Source organism: Pistacia vera, unplaced genomic scaffold (assembly GCF_008641045.1).
Source record: "Pistacia vera cultivar Batoury unplaced genomic scaffold, PisVer_v2 Contig1132, whole genome shotgun sequence".
NCBI classification, from domain to species: domain Eukaryota; kingdom Viridiplantae; phylum Streptophyta; class Magnoliopsida; order Sapindales; family Anacardiaceae; genus Pistacia; species Pistacia vera.
The window spans coordinates 206,049-221,314 of NW_022195174.1; positions in this window are offsets into that span (position 1 = coordinate 206,049).

Genomic DNA, 15,266 nt, shown 5'->3' on the forward strand with positions numbered 1-15,266 from the left:
TTATTCCCAAAATCCTATCCAAATAATGAACCAGACGCACTCCTGATTGTTGATAATAATTTGCATAAATTTTTTATATATCCATCTCATTGCCTTAATACAGACCATCGCCCTAGATTTTCAGAAAATACCCTTGTCGCTAAGTATGCATATATTATACCTAATAAAAATTAACTTACAACTAAATCTTACAAACTCTCTCTCACACCTTCAATGTGGCAACTTGCAATTGATTTGATGAAAAAATTTATCAAAAACTAATTGTAAACTATCACGTTGAGATTGTAAAAGAAAATTTATTGTTTTAGTTATAAATGTAGTATTGTCCCATTATACCAAACAACCAACGCCTTTTCAAAAACTGTTCAAACTCTTACATACTAACTACGTCACATTCTTTTTAATAATCAAGTATAAAATTATTGAGGGTCATTTGATATAGTTCAAATACAGTGTTTTACTTTCTAAAATAAGGGATACAATAAATCTTGTGAAAATATGTATGGTAAAAATGAGTAAAATTGTTTGAAAAAATAGTTTTTTTGTTACAATCTGAAAACTAGTGTACAATTGGAAAATGATTAAAAAGTTGTTTTCTATATTTTTTAATTTGAAAACAGTTTTTAAATAAGTGGGAAGAATGAAATGTTTACTCTCTAAAAATAATTAGAAAAAAATGGAGAGCTTGAAAGAGGAGCTCTCTCCCTATTAAAAATTAAACGAAGAAAGTAGCGAGAAGTCTGATTCTAGCGAGAGTAGCAATCTGACCGACGCCATGTTTTTTGCGGTCTAAGTTTGGTGTTTGGAATTGCTTCCGGGCAATTCTTGCGTGGAACCAGATTTCCTTACATTGTCACTGCATTTTGTGTTGTAATAGTAGAATTATCATAGATTCATAGTACTAATTATAATTTTAAAATATTATTAAGCATAAACTTTTTTATATTGTTATCAAAACGATAAATATACCCTTTATTAAATAATAAAATAACATATACATTAGGGGTTCTAAAATTTTCTTTACTCGATTATGATATTTTTCCTCTAGCAAATGACAATTCTGTCTCTCAATTACTGCTTGAAAAAAAAATGAAAACCACTAAAATCAGCGGGTGTATTATAAATAGCTCAGCAGATATTGTAGTGTTATAAATAGTTCGCAAATATTGTCCGCTTTAGTATAGTTTTGTTTATAGTGTAACGAATCCCACATCGAAAACATATTGGGGAGATCCTGGGCTTATAAATGGGGGGAGTTCCTCCACCTAATAGGTTAACATTTTGAGTGTGAAACTCCCAGCCCGTGACAAGTGATATCAGAGTAGACTCGATCCGTCTTTTGATGTCTCGTCAAGCGCCCACGCAGGGGCATTCACGTGTGATTGTGGATCCACACGAGAGTGAGATAGACGGGTAGACAGGGGGGCCCACCTGTGACGAGGGCGTCACAAGATTAGGTGGGGAAAAATGTAACGAATCCCACATCAGAAGCGTATTGGGGAGGTTCTAAGCTTATAAATGGGGAGAGTCCCTCCACCTAATAGATTAGCCTTTTAGGTGTGAAACTCTCAGCCCACACTAGGCTTTAAGCCCAAAACGCCTCTACTAAATTGATGAGACCACTAACATATTAACGTATGGGAGGAAAAATAAAGGCGTGAAAGGAGAATGACGGACGATCTTGTCAGGCATTATGCATGATTGTGAGTGTGGTACCAGTTTTATGAGAGAGTGAAAGTGATGATTAGTGGAAGGTTGAATTCTGTTATGGTGAGAAAGTAAGCAGAATAAAAGAGAATTGCAGGGATTTGGAGGGATTCTTTCAGAAAGTAATAAGGGAAAAGGGTTGGGCCCCGGAAGTCCAGTTGGCCGGTTGGTTTTCATTTATTCTTAGTGTAGTAGTTATGGTTATTTTCTTCTTATGTTGATCTGTAGTTGTAGATGGAATTGACTTGGTGTAGTATTGTAGTTTGGTTATCACATATATAAATCGATGTTATTCAATATTTGCTATTGTTCTTGGATTGTTCTCGTGTGACTTGAAGTTCTGTGTGGTTGTAGAAGTGTTCTGGGATGTTGTTATTGTGAGTGACAATTGCTGGTTAAGATTGGGTATCTAACATGAATATAGACTTACTAGTCCTATTTAAACACTCTGTTATCAGCAATGTGGACTTCATATTACAATACACAACACATTGCAATTGTGCTCATATTGTGTTATAAAGTATACAAACCCTCATCGTGATCGTGCTGAAAACATTGAAAAGGAGTTCGGTTTGACTAGAAAAACTTATTTGCATGGCATTGCTTCTTGGGAGTGATTATTTATACTGAAGGGATTAGGTAATTGCTATGGCAATTTTAGGTTTCCTATTTGGAAATTATGTTAGTTATGTTGCAATATTATATTATGCATTTTGGATTTTCTAAAGTTATTTAGGGCCCAATTAGTAACGTTTTATCAATTTTTCTTTTTCTTTTTCTGAAAATTGCTTTTTTTATTTTATTTTCAAGATTTGGCAATGCAACGGATAGCATGTCTGAAAATAATAGTGACAACATATCACAAAAATCCCTCACAATTACAAAAGCATTTATAATTACCTAAAATCATGTCCTAAGTAGTAAGTACTGCTCACTTCATTTTGGTGANGAAAGAGGAGCTCTTTCCCTATTAAAAATTAAACGAAGAAAGTAGCGAGAAGTCTGATTCCAGTGAGAGTAGCAATCTGACCGACACCATTATTTTTGCGGTATAAGCTTGGTGTTTGGAATTGCTTCCGAGCAATTCTTGCCTGGAGCCAGATTTCCTTACATTGTCACTGTATTTTGTGTTGTAATAGTAGAATTATCATAGATTCATAGTACTAATTATAATTTTAAAATATTATTAAGCATAAACTTTTTTATGTTGTTATAAAAAAGATAGACATACCCTATATTAAATAATAAAATAACATATATATTAGGGGGTTCTAAAAAATTTTTACTCGATCATGATATTTTTCCTCTTACCAAATGACAATTCTGTCTCTCAATTACTGCTTGAAAAAAAAAAAACAAGAAAAGCACTAAAATCAGCGGGTGTATTATAAATAGCTCAGCAGATATTGTAGTGTTCGCAAATATAGTTTTGTTCCTAGGCTTCAAGCCCAAAACGCCTCTACTAAATTGATGAGACCATTAACATATTAACGTATGGGAGGAAAAATAAAGGCGTGAAAGGAGAATGACGGACGATCTTGTCAGGCATTATGCATGATTGTGAGTGTGGTACCAGTTTTATGAGAGAGTGAAAAAGTGATGATTAGGGAAGGTTGAATTCTGTTATGGTGAGAAAGCAGAATAAAAGAGAATTGCAGGGATTTCGAGGGATTCTTTCAGAAAAGTAATAAGGGAAAAGGGTTGGGCCTCGGAAGTCCAGTTGGTTTTCATTCTATTCTCAGTGTAGTTATGGTTATTTTCTTCTTTTGTTGATCTGTAGTTGAAGATGGAATTGACTTGGTGTAGTTTGGTTATCACATATATAAATCGATGTTATTCAATATTTGCTATTGTTCTTGGATTGTTCTCGTGTGACTTGAAGTTCTGTGTGGTTGTAGAAGTGTTCTGGGATGTTGTTATTGTGAGTGACAATTGCTGGTTAAGATTGGGTATCTAACATGAATATAGACTTACTAGTCCTATTTAAACACTCTGTTATCAGCAATGTGGACTTTATATTACAATACACAACACATTGCAATTGTGTTGATATCGTATTATAAAGTATCCAAACTCTCATCGCGATCGTGCTGAAAACGGTTTAGAACATTGAAAAGGAGAAAAACTTATTTGCATGGCATTGCTTCTTGGGAGTGATTATTTATACTGAAGGGATTAGGTAATTGCTATGGCAATTTTATATTTCCTATTTGGAAATTATGTTAGTTATGTTGCAATATTATATTATGCATTTTGGATTTTCTAAAGTTATTTAGGGCCCAATTAGTAACGTTTTATCAATTTTTCTTTTTCTTTTTCTGAAAATTGCTTTTTTTATTTTATTTTCAAGATTTGGCAATGCAACGGATAGCATGTCTGAAAATAATAGTGACAACATATCACAAAAATCCCTCACAATTACAAAAGCATTTATAATTACCTAAAATCATGTCCTAAGTAGTAAGTACTGCTCACTTCATTTTGGTGAAGGCATGGATATGATTTTCAACCATCTAATGTATAAAAATGGCGTAATAAGTACTGAATGACTGGGACATGGAAAACTCAATACAGCTTCACTTTGTTGATATCATTAAATGTCTTGAGTTCTGGCCACTGCCTATACGGCTATACCGTCTCACAATCATTGTCTCCCCCACAACTTCAAGGTCTTCTTGCCCCCTTTGTCAAACTGTTGGCCAATTACTATGTTTGAAGCATGAAGGACGAGGGAGGGACCTAGGAATGAAACTTAGAAGGTCAAAAGTTAAAGTAACAATTAACATAAATAAAAATAAAAATACACACAAATATTTGTATTAATAAAATTCTCATTAACTAACATATTTATAATTGTGTTTGACGAGATTTTATCCTTTGAAAATATTAAATAATGACTTTATTATCAATACTATCAAATACATCATTTTCTATATGCACAACTAAACTATCTTTCAACCATTAATCACTCATTCTATTTCGCAAACGATTCTTCGTAACATTCATTGCTGAAAATGCTCTCTCTACACTAGCAGTGACAACCGGTAAAATCAATGTTAATTTTATCAACATATAAACTAATGGAAACACTCTATCCTTCTTAGTTTCAACCATCACTCTTGCAAGATCTCCAATCTCAATCAATTCCATAAATTTGACATTGGAGCGTACATCCAAAATGTAAATATCAAATTAAGAATCAAGTGCTATGAGTTCTAACTTAGAAAAATCTTTTAGATAAAGTTCAGTAAGATGCATCAATTTTTACTTATCAACAGCAACAAAATTTTCATTTAGACATAAGCATGTCAAACAAATAAATAATTCAGTGTTTACCTCATTAAAACGATTATTTAACTCTTGAAGCTACATATCTACAATACTATAAAATACTTCAATACGGTAATGATGCACGTTTGTGATACCTTTAGTCTTCCGTTATGATCACCCTTGAATAAAAAATTTGTCATCTATATTTGAAATATCAATGTCATGTTTGGCACAAAAAGAATAAACTTTGCTAAGTAAATTCTCTCATCAACTATCCCTCATCAATTGTAAAGCTCGCTTACACGCTTCAATCAAATTCATAGCATTTACAATATCTTGATCTCTTTCTTTATAGTACTTGAGAAAGTTCATTTGTAAAGCTAAGTAAATCTTTCATTATAAATAGACTAAACATAAAATTAAATGATTGCATCAATTTTAATATATTATTAGAAAAAAATAGGGATTTGAGAGATGGAGTGGGGCACGCTAAGCAAGAGAAAAAGTTAGGATTGGGGCAAAAATATTATTAGAGAAAGTCAAAATTTTTAATTAATTTAAGTTACCGTAATTTTGTAATTTAGTTTTTTTATGAGGCAAAATTAATTTTTTTTTAAACAAATAAAACCCAAGTGGGGTCACTTGACCCCACGTGACTCCATGTGGGTCTGCCCTTGTGAAGGACCACCTCAATCTATCGAGCCATCGACTTCTTCTAAGTATGCCTCTAGTCTTGTGGATCTATGGCAGCACCCAATAGTCCAATTAGGGCTGAAAAAAAAAAAAAAAAAAAAAACCCAATTGGACAGGAAAATTGGATCGAAACCGAATCAAAAAACTGATTTTCTGGATTAACCGGTTCAGTTTCGGTTTTCAAAAATAACTTCAATTAACGATTTAAGGGCAATATTAAACCAATTTTGAAAGAATAAATAAATAAAAATATTGCTACTTTTTTTTCCCTCACTTTTTCTTGGGTATTTGTAATACTTTCTTTCTAGCTGGTATACTCGTAAAATAATCAATAAAACTCATTAAAAATATATATATGAAAATACACATATAAACGAGTAATAAAGTATAGGCTCATATTAAAATTTTCTTTATATACAAATATTTACAAAATATACTCAAAATAGCAACTTGACAATGTAGCCCACCCTTCCACTACGTGAAGTTCCGAGTGACCGCAACTCACCTATTACCTGCAAAAACATTGAAAACAACGGAGTGAGCACTAATTGCTCAGTAAGTAAACCCGCTATGCTACCCTTCTCTCTCCGTTGCTTAAATCCTGAATTTTCTTTCCTTATAACTCATTTCTCGAGTGTTCTCTATTCTTTCTTTGTTCTTATCTCTGTTCTTTCTCTGTTTTTTCTCATTCTTTCTCTATTTTGCTCACTGTTTTTCTCTCAATTTTCTAATTTTTCACTACTCACGATAATGAGCATGGTATTATGCATATTCATGATGCAAATGCACAAATGCATAGATTATGCATTTTCTTTGTATTTTTCTCATTCTGTTTTCTGTTTCTTTTTCTTTATTTCTTTATTTCTTTATTTCTTTTCTTTCTTTCTTTCTATTCTTTCTTTTCTTTCTTTCTATTCTTTCTTTTCTTGTCGATCAGACTCGGTTGAGGCATGGATTTGGAGCCTTGGCCGTGTGAGTGAATTCTCTAATTCTGGGTACAGTCCTCATCCACACACACTTCTAACGGACTGTACAATTCTTCTTTATGAATTCTGAGGCTACTCACTAAAGGCGGCGTGCATGTGGGACTATGTCACTTACGAGCTCCCCATCGCAACAACCTTCTCTTCTTTTTATCTTTTTATACTTCTTTAACTAAAATTTCAGATTTGAATATCTTTAATATTCCCATTTCTTTCTATTTTCTCTTTAACATATTTTAGTGTTTTTTCATGCTCTTATGAAGATGTATGCATGTAGATGGTTTCATGCTTATAATTCTTTCTAAATGCAAATGTTTAAATGCAAGGATGCCATGTAGCATAAAAATAAGTTTCTCTCTACCATCTACAAACTCATATCAATTCATAAATGAATAAAACTCATGCATACACTTCTCTTGGACATTTCATCAAACATATTGCATGCATAATCAAACTCTACTTTGACTACAATTTTATCTCTGTCTCAAGCCACCAATATTTGGAGTAAAACTCCCTTAAAAAATTACTAAACCTGTCCAAAACAATACACTCCCAAAAATTCTTCTAATTTCAACCAAACTTCAATTAATCATCATACAACCAAAACCACTTCTCATGGCTAAAATCTATTCATCAATAATCATCAAACTCATCAATAATTCATCAATTTCATCAAAAAGTATCAAATCATAAGCATATACATGTATGTAAAATCTCTACACACTTGATTTCTCAAATCATAACTTGGGTGGGATTTACTTACCTTTGATATGAGCAATCCAACCCCTTTAAGAATCTTCTTTGATCAAACTCTCTTCCTCTTAAATCCTATAAGCACAAACCATCAAAATTCAACACTTTAAAAATTAAAAATCACTTCTTAGTGCAAGGATCTTACCTAAAGTTGCTTGGGATTGAAAATCTACTCAAAAATACCCAAAATCTATGAATTCTTTTGAAAAAGAAGTGAAGAAATTAAGAGGATTTGGAGGAGAAGGTGGCGTGAAAATGGGTTGAAGAATGGCTAGGGTTTCACTCTTCAATCCTTGATATAACATAAAATTATATATTAGTTTCCCATTTTGCCCTTGCACTTTTTTTAAAATTCCATCTATGTCCCTTATTCAATTACCATAATGCCCTCATTTTTATTGCATTCTCCATGAAATTCTATCTCTTTTCACTCCCCACAATTTCAACTAATGTTGAGTGAAAAGACCATTTTACCCTTAATGCAAGTTTAAGGCATTTTCTTCACATTTTCTCAAAATAACTTTAGCAATAAAATCAACTAACGGTATAAGAGCATAAATTAAATTACGTACCTCCATGTGGGCATTACAGTATTGGGTATGCAGACTGCAGTCTGCTTCTCCTGCACATTTTCTCAAGTCAACTTCTCTATTCAATTATTTTTCTTTCATCTTCTTCTCCTTTCGCTACTTTCTCTTTCTTTTCGGACTTTTCAATTTTTCTTCTTCTCTTCCTCTCCTTCACCAATTTCCTTTTTCGTTTTTGCCTTCTTCTCCTTTCACTTTTTTGTTCCTTTTTCTTTTTCTTTTTCTTTTTCATCTTCTCCATTTCTTCTCCTTCACTACTTTTCTGTTTGGATTTGGATAAGAAGCGAGAAGAGAATGCCATGATCAGACTTCAGCGTTCTTCTTCTTCGATGGTTTGTTATATTTTTAGCTTTAGGGTTTGTTTGGAAGCTCTGCGTCTACCTTTTTGTTTATGAGATGTCTCAATCTGAGACTAAGTGAGACTGATTATGTGCATCTTAGGTGTTGGTTTGTTTGTTATGTAAGTGTTAAATTGTGATTTGGGGTATTTGAAATCGACGGTTGTGAGGCGCCCATTTGGTGTCCTTGCTATTCTAAAAAGTCCAACTTCAAATTTTATTAAAATCAGTTTAAAAACCGGTTAACCGATAACCAAAGCGATAATTCGGTTCAGTTAATAAGCGGTTCAAAGGATAATCCGATTATCCTTTGAACTGAAAAATCAGTTCGGTTTGAAAAATGTGCAATCCAGTTTGGTTAACCGGATTTCCACACCCCTAAGGCCAATAGTACACATTCTAGTTCTGCTATTTAAAACCTACAATCCTACATCACCATTCTTTGCAATACCTCTCGCCAAGTGCTCCAAATGTCCACCTTACCACCATTGCACCTCATACTCCATGAAAATTTTAAATGGCATAACCAGTGGCAATTGTTTTACCACCAGCAGCTCCTGAAAAGAGCAGGGGGCTTGAGAAAATTTTATGAATTGCGCTGCTCTCCATAATTTTGTTTTATTGTTTTGCTTTTTCTCTTTGGGGACTGGAAACAGTTATTTTTTCAAGCATGGAGAAAACATGGAAATTAACTACGTATTTTCAACATGCATATGAAAAATAATGGTGAAACTTTTCTGTGTATTTTAATTTTTTTTCCAAAAAGGGGCAATTTTACAAGGTGGTTTTAAAATGCCCTTATTTTCCTTTTCATGTACAAATTCCTTTGCGGAACTACTAAGCGGGGAATGTTTTCTTGTGGTTTACTGTTGTTGATGCTGGATTTTGACACCAACGACTTCGCACGTGTAAAGTGCTAAGAAAGTCTTAGAAATTACACATGAACGATTATGAGAGTTGAATGGGATACTGTTCTCATAGTAGCATGCAAAGACGTAAAGGTAAATGAGACAACAAAAGTTTTTATAGTGGTTCGGATGCTTAAAGCGATTCCTACATCCACTGTTTTCTTTTACATTAGTGTGTTCTTGGTTATCAGCCAAGATTACAAGAGGTCGCGAAATGCGATCTGGGTTACAGGTGTTTGGTGTTCTAAGTGTTCTTAGAGAATATCAAGCTAGTCTTTTTCCCGTGGTTTGTCTTTGCTATTTTCTTTGTTGAATTTAGAGTGTTTGATCTCCATTTGTGAGGGGGAGTTGCCGATTTATACCCGCTAAGCTCAAGGTAATGATTACATTTCTGCAAGTAGGCTGGTGTCATGCAAATCTCTCTTGACGTCCCATTAGCTAAGAACTTAAGAAATATCTTTAAACTAAATAGGGCTTGACATGTGTGCTAACCAAATTCATTCATAGACAAAACTTGAGTTGGTGGGATTGTTGACAGCTATTTTCTTTATGTCTTAGGCAACGTGACAGACTCTAGATGGTGTAAAACCTTCCTGAACTCTGATTGACGCTTCCTTATGTCAGCCCTGATTTTTTAGACCTAACAATTACTTTTTCTAGTTTTGGAAGTGAAATGCTTCTTTACCTTGTTAAGTAGGCGTGCTTAATTTGTATATTAGTTATTTGAATTTCAATGGGATATATTTTGATGCAACGGGATTGGTATTGTCAATGCCATTGAGGTTGTAAATGCATTCCCTGAGGAAGAAGGCCTTCATCAATTTCGGGAGTGGATTGAATCACCAGATCCGACCATCCTTGGGAAGTTTGATGTTCAAACTGGATCGAATGCAAGGGTAACAATAGTATGAATCAGACAAAATGCAGCAGGGAAGGACTCTCTGTAGTTGTCAAAATGTAACTCACATATTAAAGATTAATGAGTACTATATATAGTTCAAGGGAGACCCATATTTGGCTTGATTAATTTCTCCCTTAATTATGGAATATTCAAAGTTTATGTTACTTGTTTATATTTGAAAAGTTTTATATTTCCTTTCAGTTTTAGTTTTGATCAGATTAATTACATAATGTTATGGAGATATATCTATCAATATTGTTCAATTTTTTCAATATATGTACTACAAATTGAAGCGAACATATTCTGCTCTTTTTAATATAATTTATATAAAAAAACATTAATATATACATATTAAATATTTTACACTTTTTTAGTGATTGGGCTTATTTCTATTTTTGTAAGCAAGGGATTTTGAGCCTTCTATCAAATTGATCAAAATCCCTATTATATTTTAAAAGATTCTCTTTAAATCTTATTTATTATAAAAAAAAATAACTATATTTAATTATGGTTTTTATTTACCCTATTTTTTCTCCAATTAATTATGATTGTATTTATAAATTATTATGTGTTAAGGTTAAACTTAAAAATAAATTTAAAAAAGGATACTAATCCTTATGATGAGGCTAAAACTCATTTCCATTTTTGTAAAATGTTATTGAGTTTAGGTCTTTTTGGCTAAAATTCTGTGATTGATAATTGATTGGCGTGAGGTATGAGCAATTAGTGGTTGTGGAGAATTAATTGAGGTTCTGATGGACAGGTAGAGTGTTTCTCTGTTAGGCCACGACATTAAGAGAGGGGCCGTAAGCCAAATCCCAAATACTTGGGATAAGTTGGGACGTGAAGAACGTTGCTTGCATGCCAGTAGACGGGACCATTAAACACGTGAAGAGCAGGAATGGATTGGGTCATGGCAGTTGAGAGTTTTACATGCGAATGGGTCCTCGGTGGTTGTGAGTTTTACATCCATTTCATTTCTGTTAGTTATGTTCTGTTTCTTATGTATTTGCATGATCTGTTTTACATGGGTTGTAGTTCAGTTATTAGCTAATAGTTTCCCTTTTATTTCAATTTTAGTGGAAGTGGCTTTGCTTATTTAAGCAGCCGAAAATTATCAATGGAAGGCAAGTAATCATTTTTATTCAAATTGTGGTACGTTTCTCACCCGAAGAGAAGACAAATTATCCAATCATTTTTATTCTCTGAATTTGTGACCTATCATCGGTATCAGAGCCAGGTTATTTATGGGAACCAATAAAGAGCATATTAAGCAGTTGGAAGCTGGGCTTGGTGGAGTACAGGATGGGTTACACAGGATAGACCTCGGCATGGCCAACAGGCTTCGTCATGTGGAAGAAACTCTCAACCGCCTCTCCGATGTCTTGTTCACAAACCAGGAGAACTCCAACCATGACAACCATCACCGCGAAGGCAACAATAGGGAACGACTGGTGGTATCTTCCAAAACAGCAAAGCTTGAATTTCCTCGATTTTCAAGATGATCCGACGGAGTGGTTCAATCGTGTGAACCAATTTTTTTACTTCCAGAATACTCCTGAAGCCCAAAAAGTCTCGTTGGCCTCCTATCACTTGGAAGGAGAGGCTAACCAATGGTGTCAATGGATCCGCAAGACGTTCCAAGGAGAAGGACAAGCTCTCACGTGGGTAAATTTTGAAGACAAACTTTGGGCTCGCTTTGGGCCTTCGGAGTGCGAAGATTTTGATAAAGCTCTTTCGAGGATAAGGCAGGTTGGTTCTTTGTGGGATTACCAGCGGGAATTCGAGTGCTTGGGCAATTGAGTACAAGGATGGACGCAAAGAGCTCTTGTAGGAACTTTTATGGGTGGCTTAAAGACTGACATCTCGGATGGCATACAGATGTTTAAGCCTCAGACATTAAAAGAAGCCATCAGTTTAGCAAGAATGAAGGATGATCAACTTACTAGACAAAGGACGTTTGTAAGGCCTGCACCACCAACGCGAGCTCCTCTAACTCTTTCCCCTACTAATCGAGCAGCACCACCAGCCCTTACCGTCCTTGTGTGGCGACTTACTTGGGAAGAAATGCAGCGGAGACAAGCCCAAAACTTGTGTTTCAATTGAAATGACTGTTTTACTGTAGGACACAAATGTCAAAGGCCACAGATACTCTTGTTGGAGGGTTACGAGGGTAGCGACAACCTGTTATGTGACGATGTCACCGAAGAATAGCCAGCTGCAGAGAATGATGAAGGGCCTTCTAAACTAGAAATTACGCTACATGCACTAACAGGATGGACCGCACCCAAAACCACGAGGATCGCTGCCAGAACCTGTGCCCACAATGTCATTGTATTAATCGATAGCAGATCGATGCACAACTTTATTAGTGAGCGTATGGCCAATCTGCTGCGTCTACCGGTGGTGCCTACGGAAACCTTCACGGTCCGAGTTGCTAATGGAGCATGGGAGGTTTGAGGATGTACAAATCGATTTGTAGGACACCCTTTTTTCCTTAACCCTTTATTCCTTACCTCTCACAAGGTTGGACGTAGTTTTGGGAATTCAATGGCTTGAGCTACTTGGCTCTGTGGTGTGTGATTGGAAGCAGTTAACCATGGAATTCATGTGGAAAACTAGACTAAGAGATTGGCAGGCATCGACAGGCAAAATATCCAAGCAGCATCAATCGAAGAGTTAACTAAAGAAATTCATCCTAGCCATGCTCTGTTTGCTTTATGCTTACAGGTTGCCCATACGAAACCGTAAGAGAATATTCATTCAAGCATGCATGAGATATTGCAGGAATTCTCAGATTTGTTCACAGAGCCCTCAAGCTTACCACCAACATAGGAGATTGACCATGACATTGCCCTTAAGGAAGGAACCGAACCGATTAATGTACGGCCTTACAGGTATGCACATTATCAAAAGAACGAAATCGAGAAGCAGGTCCAAGATATGTTGCAATTCGAGCTTGTGCGACCCAGCACTAGCCCCTTCTCGTCACCCGTATTGCTGGTAAAAAAGAAAGACGGGAATTGGCATTTTTGCACAGATTATCACACGCTCAACACCACAACCATTAAAGACCGATTTCCAATCCCCACAGTGGATGATATGTTGGATGAGCTCTACGATGCTTCTTATTTTTACCAAGCTTGATTTGAGGGCGGGATACTATCAGGTATGAGTTAAACCATGTGATATCCATAAAACTGCTTTCCGAACACATAATGGACATTACGAATACTTGGTTATGCCATTCAGCTTATGTAATGCACTTTCAACCTTCCAAGCTATCATGAACTCCATCTTTCGACATCATCTTCGAAAATTCATATTAGTTTTCTTTGATGATATTTTGGTCTATAGTCCGGATTGGGATCAACATTTAGTGCATGTAAGGCAGACTTTAGAAATATTGAGGCAGCACAGATTCTTTGTTAAAGCTAGCAAATGTGCATTTGGGCAGCAAGAATTGGAGTACTTGGGGCACATCATCACTAGTCAGGGCGTGAAAGTGGATGAAAATAAAATCGTTGCTATGGTAGCCTGGCCTCGACCTACTAACATTTCGGAACTACGTTGGTTTTTAGGTTTGACAGGTTATTACCGAAAGTTCGTCAAAGATTACAGCATTATAGCTTGGCCTCTTACCAATCTTCTCAAAAAAGGCCAATTCGGATGGCATGGAGAAGCTAAAACTGCCTTCCTTGCTCTCAAACAAGCCATGATGACCACACCTATATTAGCCATTCAACAATGCTTTCACTATTGAAACGGACGCATCCGGGGAAGGAATTGGAGCGGTCGCAGTCCTGTCTCAACGAGGCAAACCAATGGCATACATGAGTCGAGCCCTCGGAGTGACCAAGAAATCCTGGTCAACGTACGCTAAGGAGATGTTGGCTATCGTCGAAGCCATACGCACCTGGTGGCCTTACCTTCTAGGCCAAAAATTCTATATTCAGACCGATCAACTTAGTTTTAAATATTTTCTAGAGCAACGAATAGCAACTCTGTAGCAACAAAAATGGGTTGCTAAGCTTTTGGGCTACGATTATGAAATTAAATACAGACCGGGCCGTGAGAACTCTGCAACTGATGCTCTCTCTCGAAAACAGGGTAGTCCCATTCTTCATCATATTTTCTTTCCGCAGGTTAGTTATGGGAGGAAATAAAAAAAGTTTCCGAAGAAGACCAATACATTCAGTCAAAGGTCCGTGTGGCCACCAAACAACCTGGAGGATCATATACATAGTGCCAAAGGCGATTACTATACAAAGGAAGGGTCATTGTTTCGAACGATGCCACCTTAAGGGCCAAACTGTTACAAGAAATGCATAACACCAAGGTGGGAGGTCATTCGGGCGTCTTACGTATGTTCAAGAAATTGGGGCAGCAGTTTTATTGGCCTGGGATGCATAGATCAGTGCAAGACTATATCATGGGATGCGAGGTATGCTAGAAAATAAAAGCCGAGACATTAGCTCCAATTGGGCTTCTTCAACCACTGTCAATCCCGTGCCAAGTATGGGACGACATCACCTTAGGCTTTATTGAGGGCTTACCGGTTTCGCAGCGAAAGAACACCATCATGGTGGTTGTCGACAGACTTAGTAAGTCCGCTCATTTCCTTACTTTAAGTCATCCTTTTAGTGCAAAAACTGTAGCAGAAACATTTATGGAAAGCATCTTCAAGTTTCACGGCATGCCCAAATCAATTGTTAGTGATCGGGACCCAATCTTCATCAGTAACTTCTGGAAAGAATTTTTCAGGCTGTTGGGCACCAAACTACAGCGCAGTTTCGCATTCCACCCACAGACAGATGGCCAGACAGAAGTCATCAATCGCTGTGTCAAGCAATATCTTCGGAGTTTTGTTCATCAGTGACCACGGAAATGGAGCGACTATTTACCTTGGGCGGAATATTGGTATAATATGACATACCATATTTCGACAGGGATGAACCTTTTTCAAGCGCTATATGGAAGATCGCCGCCCCCCATTCCGACGTACAAAGACGGACTTTCACCGGTATATGAAGTTGATCAGCAACTCATAAGCCGAGATGAACTGCTACAACAACTGAAAGCCAACTTAGAAAACTCGGTGAACAGAATGAAGTAGATGGCAAATA